Genomic DNA, 9,856 nt, shown 5'->3' on the forward strand with positions numbered 1-9,856 from the left:
ACAATTAATAAACTCAAAATCAGACCGACCTATTATTCTGAAGGATGCAATCTTGGGTGTATTTGCCACCATAACAAAACAACATTTCGAGTTTGCCCTTTTCTTTATAACAAAAAATATTTTATTCCTAAATTAGCTAGAAATTGTCCAATATGAATTGTTCAATAAAAGTAGGAGAAAATTCCACAAAAATTTAACAGAATGAGATATTTTAGCGAAATGTGCTAATTTTTTTTTTCAACACAGGAAGTATTTCAATTTTGTCAAACTAATCTTCCTGTGTCTGTGCACTCCACCCCTCAAAAATACATAAAAAATAAAGAGATGATTCGAATATACAATCTCGAGACCTAATTAGACTATCCCGAATCCATCGAGCCGACGCAAGGGTGAAACGCACTAGTTCATGAGCTATATTTTATTGTAGAAGAGCACCAGGTAAGCTACTAAATGCAATTCCTCCAGAAAAGTCCACTCAAGCTCACTTGACTAGAGTTCTGCATAAAGGCATGAACGGCTGTTACTATAATTTATTATATTGAGAAAGTGCAAATGTATTTAGTAAATGTCAAAAATATCCAAAAGCTGTTGTAAATATCCAAATAAAATTCCCAAATTGCCCTTTAGATTCACGTGGCAACTGGCAACGTGCCAGAAATAGGGGTATTCTCTGCCATTTTAACTGGAACCTTTCCAGATTCCAACCTTCACTGATTAGCTCTATTCAAACACTTCCAGCCAAAATACTTGGCAGCTTCCTTATATTTACCAAAGGACACAAGGACATAAGACGTTTCAGACGTTTATACCAAGCCCTTTTGTTGTTTCATCGTACATGTATGTATTCACCCACCCACATATGCATATGCGAAGTCAGCATTCAAAATTTGGCAGTAATTTTCATCTGGGCTGCATCATATACAAACAAATTTCTCCCTATTCAACTGGTAATCCCTTTATTAACTTCTGTTATAGTGTGTGTTTTTGCGTGTGAAATTCAACAAGACTTATGGGATTTTCTGCATTTTTTGTATTTTCAAGTTCAGCTGAAAATTTTCAGTGTGTGTGTTTCAATCGAATTGAACGGTTTCTGGTAAGGGTTCTTGATTCTATTAATATTGAGGTTAATTGAGATCTGCAGAAGGCATTTCACACTCCGGTCTGCTGTCTTAGTGCAGAAGAGTCAGCATTTTTCTTGAATTCGCATTTTGTGATGGACAGAATAGTCACTCTGAGTTGGAATCTGTTTGCCAAAGTTGGCAACTTTTGCTATGTTTCCATCTGTTTGAGTTGGCTTGACCTCAATTGATCATCTCATTTGACAAAATTAAAAAGTTCTGTTCATGAAAAAGACGTTGTGATGATGCAAAATTGTGCCTATTATTTTGCATGATGACTTAATCTGCTGAAATTTGGCTGTTTTGATTGTTTACTATGTATCTCAGGGTATGTTGTGAATTCATGATTTTTTTGACATTTCCTGGAATGTCATAGGAAAATAATTGTCGGAGGCTAATTGAAGTTGGTAACTGGTAAAACTGTCCCACAAGCCTGAGGATGAAGTAGAAGATTGGTTGGTAAAAGTCAAAGATTTGACTTTGGGCATACATAAGGTGCAGAGGATTTTCAGGGATGATGTTAACCTTCCAAAAATGGAGCTCATGGTCCCTGATAGGAGTTATTGCTACAGTAGTGGCCTTAGTGACAGTGGTTCATTTTTTTCTTTCTCCAGAGAGTCCTCTAGACAATTTTGGGTCTAGGCAGGTTGACATGATTGAGAACTCATCTATTCAAGTAAATGGATCTAGACAAGGCAAAACTGTTGTCCCTAATAATATATCTGATGGTGGTAATATGCCGGTGAATGGCTCAACTGATGGTAGCAAGCAATTAAGTGGGCCTGTTGAATGAGGCAAAGACGATGAGAATCAAAAGCAACAGTCAATGGTTGATTTAAACATCCAATATCCTGCTGATTCACGAAATGCTGTTGTCTATCGTGGTGCTCCATGGAAAGCAGAAATTGGGAGGTGGTTATCTGGTTGCAACTCAAAGACTGCTGCTGTCAAAATTGTCCTGGTACTTTTATTTGTGGTCATCAAGGATTTCTTCAACTGTCCCCCTCTCTGGAAAATAAATCAACCATTTGACTTAGACATGCATATGATTGTTTACTTTCGATTATTTTCAAGTTTTTGCTATGTTTAGTTTTGATATCAACGGATTTGAGTTTGCATTATGCATCTGTACAGTTGCTGCATTGGATGTTTTTAACTTTGAACCTTTAAAAACTTGTGTTGCTATTAGAGTTTGAGTCCAATTCATGCTACTCTGTTAATATAACACAATATTGCGGCATCAGGAAATTGGTGGCAAGAGCTGCAAAACGATTGCAGCGGGCAAGGCATCTGCAATAGGCAACTGGGTCAGTGTCGCTGCTTCCATGGGTTTGGTGGTGAGTCTTGATTAAAATAACAGATAATGTTGAAGTTTGTTTTGGCTGTGCTTGTATGGGGAACTTGACACATGTGTTTAGATGTCAAATAAATCTTCCTCGCTGCATTCTGTTTGTTTTGTGCTCTACGACTGTAAAAGGATATTATTTGGCTTGTTTACATTATAGGATTTCTTTTCTTTTTTATTTGTCTTGTGAACATTTTCTTTTCTGGTTAATTTAGTAAATAAAACTTTCTTCCCTGTTCTGCTTTAAAATTTTCTAGTAGTTCATAACATGAGTTTCCTGTAAATATTAAAAATAAAATCAGAATCTTCTAGTGGTGTTTCCCCTGCTTCTAATTCATTTAGAGTTATTTGGATAGAGAACAATTCATGGTAGCATATTATTTCCTGTTTGCTGAAATTTGAATGCTCATGCTGTTTCAGCAGTCATCCAACAATATTGTCTTGTGATCTCTATGGATGACAGGGGAAGGATGCTCTGAAAGACTGCAACTAAATTGTAATTACTCTGGATCAAAAGAGGACCCATATGGGCGATGGGTTGTGTCGATTTGCTCAGCTCATTGTGACGCAACAAGGGCAATGTGCTTTTGTGGAGAAGGCACAAAATACCCAAATCGTCCTGTTGCAGAGGGATGTGGGTTTGTGATTATGTAAGCATAAGTTAATCCTTTGATTTAACAATATTTTTGAGTTCTCTCGTAATTTTTTTCTGATTCAAGACTCTTATGAATTAGTTCAGCCGCCTTCTGAACCTGGAGGTCCATCTCTTGCTGATTGGACAAAAGCTGATGTTGACATTTTCACAACTAATGGAAGTAGGCGAGGATGGTGTAACGTGGATCCAAAGGAAGCTTATGATGGTAAAGTTCATTTCAAAGAAGAATGTGATTGCAAGTATGATGGCCTCTGGGGCCGATTCTGTGAGGTTCCTGTACAAAGTGTCTGTATTAACGAATGTGCTGGTCATGGGTACTGCCGTGGTGGATTTTGTCAGGTAAAACTAATGATCATTTACAAGGGGTGTGGAACTTTTATACTTATTTAATAATTTCAATTCTAATTATAGTTTGATCTGCACAAGAACCTGTACAGTACTGCCATGAAATTCATCTATATAGTACTGAATATTATCAAGCAGTAGCCATTGACATACTCTACACTACAATAAGCTCATAGTGTGTTCCTCAGTTTCTTATGCAGGAAAACCCCATATAAAGATGACATGCTACTAAAAAAATTGAAACCAAAGTGTATATCCTGCATGAGATCCTCACACAACTGATGTATGGAAATCCACTTGTGTGCTTTCACTGTTGGTTTCCTTTTGCAAAACTTATATCAGTCTAGCTGCAAAATTGACACAGGCTCTGATATGCTCATGGATTTTGACCTTACCTGTCTCTTTTGATCCCTTCATTGTGACTTCTGCAGTGTGACAAAGGCTGGTACGGGACAGATTGAGTATTCCTTCTGTTGCAGAATGGCCCAAGGGGCTTCGACCAGCTCAGATCAAAATTCCAGATAGTGACAAACAAACTGGAAAAATAGACAATCTAACTGCTGTAGTGGCAAAGAAAAGGCCTCTCATATATGTTTACGATTTGCTGCCAGAATTTAACAGTCTTCTATTGGAGGTCAGGATGCTTATATCTTAACCCTTGTAATCTTTCCTACTCCAGATGGAAATATTTAGGCTTCTGTTTATTGTATTGTAAATTTCAGGGTTGTCATTTCAAGCTCAAGTGTGTAAATAGAATCTATGATCATAGGAATGAGACAATATGGACCAATCATCTTTATGGTGCACAGGTATTCCTGAAAGTGTATCAAAGCATCTATAGAAAGATGTTATATGGTGCAATATTGACATTATTCTGTCCCTTACTCTTACTAGTTACTATAGATGGCACTCTATGAGAGTTTGTTGGCCAGTCCTCACAGAACATTGAATGGTGAAGAAGCGGATTACTTTTTTGTTCCAGTTCTTGATTCTTGTATAATAACTCGTGCCGATGAAGCTCCCTATATAAGTATGCAGGTATTATGCAGTGACAATCTCCTTTCTATACAGTATACCACTTAATGCAGCATATGTGCCTCTTTTCCTTTCGCAACTTACTCCATTGCTTCCTATATTATTATGCTCTGTCGTTGAGGTTGTCTGAGGGATAAAATTAAAATCCTGAGAATATATTTATTGACTTTCACAATCACGTTTGTGTTGTTATTTTTGGTTCCTCTTTGGAATTTCAAGCATCCTGTCTCAGCTAGGGATTTCAGATGTTTTATGGCATCTTTGTTTGGCTTTTGGATGCTAATGTTTACAAATTAACATATTCTGCTTCCGAGCCAACCCTTGGTCCTTCCTAACTATGAAACGTAAGCTACATGGGTAAATTTTGTTAGTGAAACTGAAGAGACCAATGTAGTCTATACTTTCTCTTCTTTATGCTCTTTACGCCTGCGCCATCTTTATGCTAGCATGTGTACATGAAAATATTGCTAAGTAGGTTGTAAATGGAAAATGATTTGGCAATCCAGCTGTGGACATAACTCGAACTAGAAAATCTGTTTGATAAACACCTTATGACTGCTGGCAGCGATCTTTTAAACCTCTTTCCTCCTCCCTTTTCCGCTTATAACTGTTTGTGACATGTTTTTAGTTGACCAAGCCATGCTATAGGTATTTTGCAATCAAAGTCTGGATTGCTTGACCTTAGATTAGTTGTTACTTTTTGTTTCCTGATGCAGTTTATTGGTCTAGGTCCATGGGAAACTATGTAGGAAAATGATAGAGGCAACAAATATTTCTTCATTTCTATGTTGTGTGTATATGGAATCTTATTATATCTGTGGATTATTTATGTCTATGTCTATGAATCTTTTGGTAACATGATTTGATGGTGTACTGATAATATATCAATTCCAGTACCATTCTGGCTTGAGGAGTTCTCTTACTCTGGAGTTCTATAAGAAGGCTTCTGATCACATTATTGCACGGTATCCTTACTGGAACCGCTAACAAGAAAGGGAAACTTGGGCAACAGCACGCAGCAGATGTGTTGGTGACCCCTCTACGTACTGATCATTATCACAAGGAATTGGCAAGTTCTATTTTTTGTGGGGATATGCCTGGGGATGGGTGGATTACCTAGAGAATGCCTGATAAGATCATAGAAGGGCAGTTGTATTAACTGTACAATCTATCATAGAACTAGGTGGTGAGACCCCGCGTTTGAGCGGGGTGCCCCTATTAGGGGTTATTGGTTGTATTTTTTTTTTTTTTGTATATGTCTATGAATTATTTTTGTTTATTGTGGTCGTTCATTATAAATTTTATATAATTTAATAGAAGCAGTGTTGGTTTTTGCGTTATTTTCTACTGAATTTTTATTAGTTTAGGTGGTTATTTTTATGGTTGGGTTTGTTGGTTTGGTGTGCATTTAATTAAGTAGTGTATATTTGTTGGAAATTAATTTTTTTTTGTATTGTGTATTCAGCGTGAAGTTTGTAAAATATTTTGTTAGAATTCGTTTGTTATTTTTTTTTGTTAAATGTAGTGGTAATTGTAATGTATATAAATTTTTTTTTGTCTTGGTTATATGTAAATAGGTTTTTGGTTGCTTCGAAAATGTTACTGTTTATCTTATGATAAACAATGTCGTTGTTTGTTTTTTGGATGGACTTGGTGGTGTTTGATTTTGAGCTCTAAGTTTGTGTGGTAGGTATCCGAAGTTGCAGTATCAAATGATTGATCAATGGAATTATTGGTTTCTTGTTTGTTTTGGTTTTGATTTGTAATTTTAATGGTTTTGTTTGTACATTTTATTGAATGTTTGTATTATATATTTAATGGCTTTTGTGATTGATATATACTATATTATGAAGATAATAAGATTATTGAAATTTGTGATTTACAATTAACTTAATGTGATCTAAGTATATGAACAGGTTTTTCATGAGCAAGTTCTTCAATGAGATTGGGAGTAAAGATTTGTATATAGTAGCTATTGTCGTCTAGAACACCGCTAGTTAGCTTCCTTCTCCTAGAAAATGTTTGTCAGTAAATGTAGCCCATAATTAAACCACCTGTAAGTGTTGCTTCATATTTAATTTATGTTAAATACAAAATCTACCAGTTTCTCTTTTGTAAAAGTATTAGTGTAACATTTCTTGAATTTTACTTACAAATAATGAAGTATTTAATATAAATTAAATGATTCAAAGTAAAATGCCCATAAATAGCTAGTACTTTGTTTATGTAATGGAGGAAACCGATAAAGAGCCGGTATGCTATCGGCGATTTCTTTGTTTTACTTTCACATATTTAATTTATGTTAAATACAAAATCTACCAGTTTTCCTTTCGTAAAAATATTAGTGTAACACTTTTTCAATTTTAGTTACAAACATTTATATATTTATCAAAAATTAAATGATTCACAGTAAAATACCCTAAAAGAGCCGATACTTTGTTCATGTAATGGAAGAAAGTCATAAAGAGTTAATACTTTATGGACCATTTCTTTTTTAAAAAATATTTAATTTATATTAAATAGATAACCTACCAGTTACTTTTTGCAAGAATATTACAGTAACATTTTTTAACTTTTACTTACAAATATTGATGTATTTATTATAAATTAAATATTTGAAACTACAATGCCCACAAAAGAACACGAAATTTATGGTTTTCACAGGAGGAAGATGGAGCAAAGAGCAGAAGAAAGATCACAGAACACCGCTAGTTAGCATCACGAAGACAATGGGATGGAAACCTCGTCAGATATACAAATCGAAACGATAGAAAAACTCAACAAATACATTAAAAATGATGATCAATGGCCAACAACAAGATAGATGATGAGCAGACTTCACATGAACATTTAATGCACATGACATAGCTGAAATCCCAATTGCAGTAGTATTAGCTAAACAAAGAGCTCAAGACGGGTGGACGTGCATGCAAAACAGGCGCGCCATGCATGCTTTGTGTCCCGTCAACCACTATAATATAAAAAGCCGCTTAGTTGCTAAAAGAAACAGTGAAACACCCACATGAACAAATGCGGAGATGGATAAAAAATGGGGAGTAAAATCGACGGCAGGTAAATAACGCAACGGATCTTCTGTTCCACATCCTGTGCTACTCTCTGTCCCACTTTTTATTATATTGCTATTTCTCCTACATAAATAACATGTTTTAATTCTTTTTTGCTTCCTTAAGATCCAATAACTATTAATTAAGTAAAAATAAATACAACAGTTTCAAAAAAGCAATATATAATAGAAAATTTAAAAATACAGCAGAAAATTCATAAAAAATCTCATTTTTTATGCATTTTGATTTTTTGAGTTTGTTAAATTTTGTGTATTACTCAATTAATAGTTATTGGATTTTAAGGAAGCAAAAAAGAATTAAAACATGATGTTTATGAATGAGAAATAGCAATATAATAAAAAGTGGGACAGAGAATGGCACAGGGTGTGGGACAGAAGATCCGTTGCGGGTAAATAAGCACAAAGAAAACACTTACTGGGTTTAAAGCCGCCGGCAGAATTGCGGGAACCAAAATGATCAGAACAAAAAAAAAAACGCTTGGTTTAAGGCCACCGACAAAATTGTGGGGAGCAAAATGATGAGACAAACATGGGATCTGATGACTTGCAGAGCGATAAAAAGACGAACATGTCCAAAAATGAACCGCAAATAACAAGATAACCAAGACAAAAGGACAAGATAGTCCAAAAGAAAGTTAGCAAACGAAAATGAACAGCGGAAGAATTGTCCTCATGCAACTCGGCAGCTCCCAAAAGACCATGAAGGACAAAATGAGCAATGAAATCACAATATAACCGACACAATCAATTGGGATGCACTGTTCATCATCGCCCTTCCATGCTTTATGTAAAAAGTAGAGAGATAGAGATATCATCGCAAGCTAGATGGTTCTTGACATGGCTTGGAGAATGATACCCTGGTGATGTCGCAACCACCGTACAGCACTCGAAGAAGAGTTCCATCCCATGAACTTGAATTTTCAGAAGTACACAATTTTCCTGTTTAGTTAATCTTCCAGAACTGGAAATATCTTTTTTTTCTCTTTATCTTAATGTTTGTTCTCCTCATTTGTATACATGGAGGTAGCTATTCTACTTTCTGTACAAATATAGATCAAAATGATGAAAATAAAACAGCAATCCACCGTTGCAGGGATACGTTCCAATGATTGAAGTAATGAAAAATACAGTCTTTTATTAAAAAAAAAAAGTCCCGGAGAAAAGCTTAGTTCATATTAATGTCATTGATAATATGCAAAGTTCAACTGCAAAATACATGGTGTGACTAGAGCATAATGTCTTCCTATTAAATGAATCTGATGCTTGGAGTAATTAACTTCTGATATGAATAGAAAAATGAAACTATAAAGCAGAGTGGACTTTAGAGCAATGCCTTCTCTCTTTTTTTTTTTTTTTTTTTTAAGCAACATTTTTAGTGTCAAATAACATCAATGATGATAATTACTCCTTTTCTCTTTTCGTTGTGATAACTAATTGTAACTAAGAAGAGTCATATTAGGATAAAATAACAAGAAGAAGAATGATTTCATTGTAATAACTAATAAGAGTCATATTAGGACAAAACAACTAGAAGAAGAATATAAAGAAGAAATAAGAGCCAGATATCAAAAGGAAAGCATTGACGCCTTTGTGTGAATATATATTCTGAGAATACTGGCCAAAATCTTTCCAGGAGTTCTTTAGAAGCGAAAAGCGAAACCCGTTTGGATTTATTCGAAGTTTTTTAGAAAGGTATTGATTTGATGCATGTGATATTAAAAAGTGACTAGAATATATATTTAGCAGAGATGTAAAAAATTTTTAAAAAAAAATTACAATTCAAATAAGGCCTAATATATTAGCCTACCCAATCTGTTACACGCTATTAATACACTTTCTTTGTCTATTTGGTACTACATGTAATACAGAATTACATCAAATATTTTGATATACACGGAAGAATTATTATGGGCTAATATTATTGAGCTAATTTTTTGCACCTTTGATTTTGAAAATCATGAATTATTTGCATTTGTTAAATTATTTCCTAAACTCTTTTAATGCAATTTTCAGGAACAAGACTTTCATTTTGTCATTATTTTTTTCTTACTACTAACTTTTTCCAAAATTAATTTGAGAAAAAAATTTCAGCAAAGCATTATAAAACAAAATTGATTAGTACAAAAACCACCTATTTTTTGTTCTTTTATTTCCTTTTTTTGGATAGCAAAATTATATTGAATGTGAAATTTTTTATTTTTTTTTCCTAACTAGCAAGAAGAAATTAATTTCATTTTATTACATAAAATAAATATCTTCCAAAACCGTTTAGC

At 34.3% G+C, this 9,856-nt stretch overlaps 1 pseudogene; it reads left to right on the top strand.

The window, feature by feature from the left end:
• The first annotated feature begins 700 nt into the window (after positions 1 to 700).
• On the top strand, positions 701 to 5,838 carry LOC113692225 (uncharacterized; annotated as a pseudogene).
• The last annotated feature ends 4,018 nt before the right edge of the window (positions 5,839 to 9,856 follow it).

This window comes from Coffea arabica, chromosome 6c (genome assembly GCF_036785885.1).
Source record: "Coffea arabica cultivar ET-39 chromosome 6c, Coffea Arabica ET-39 HiFi, whole genome shotgun sequence".
NCBI classification, from domain to species: Eukaryota; Viridiplantae; Streptophyta; class Magnoliopsida; order Gentianales; family Rubiaceae; genus Coffea; species Coffea arabica.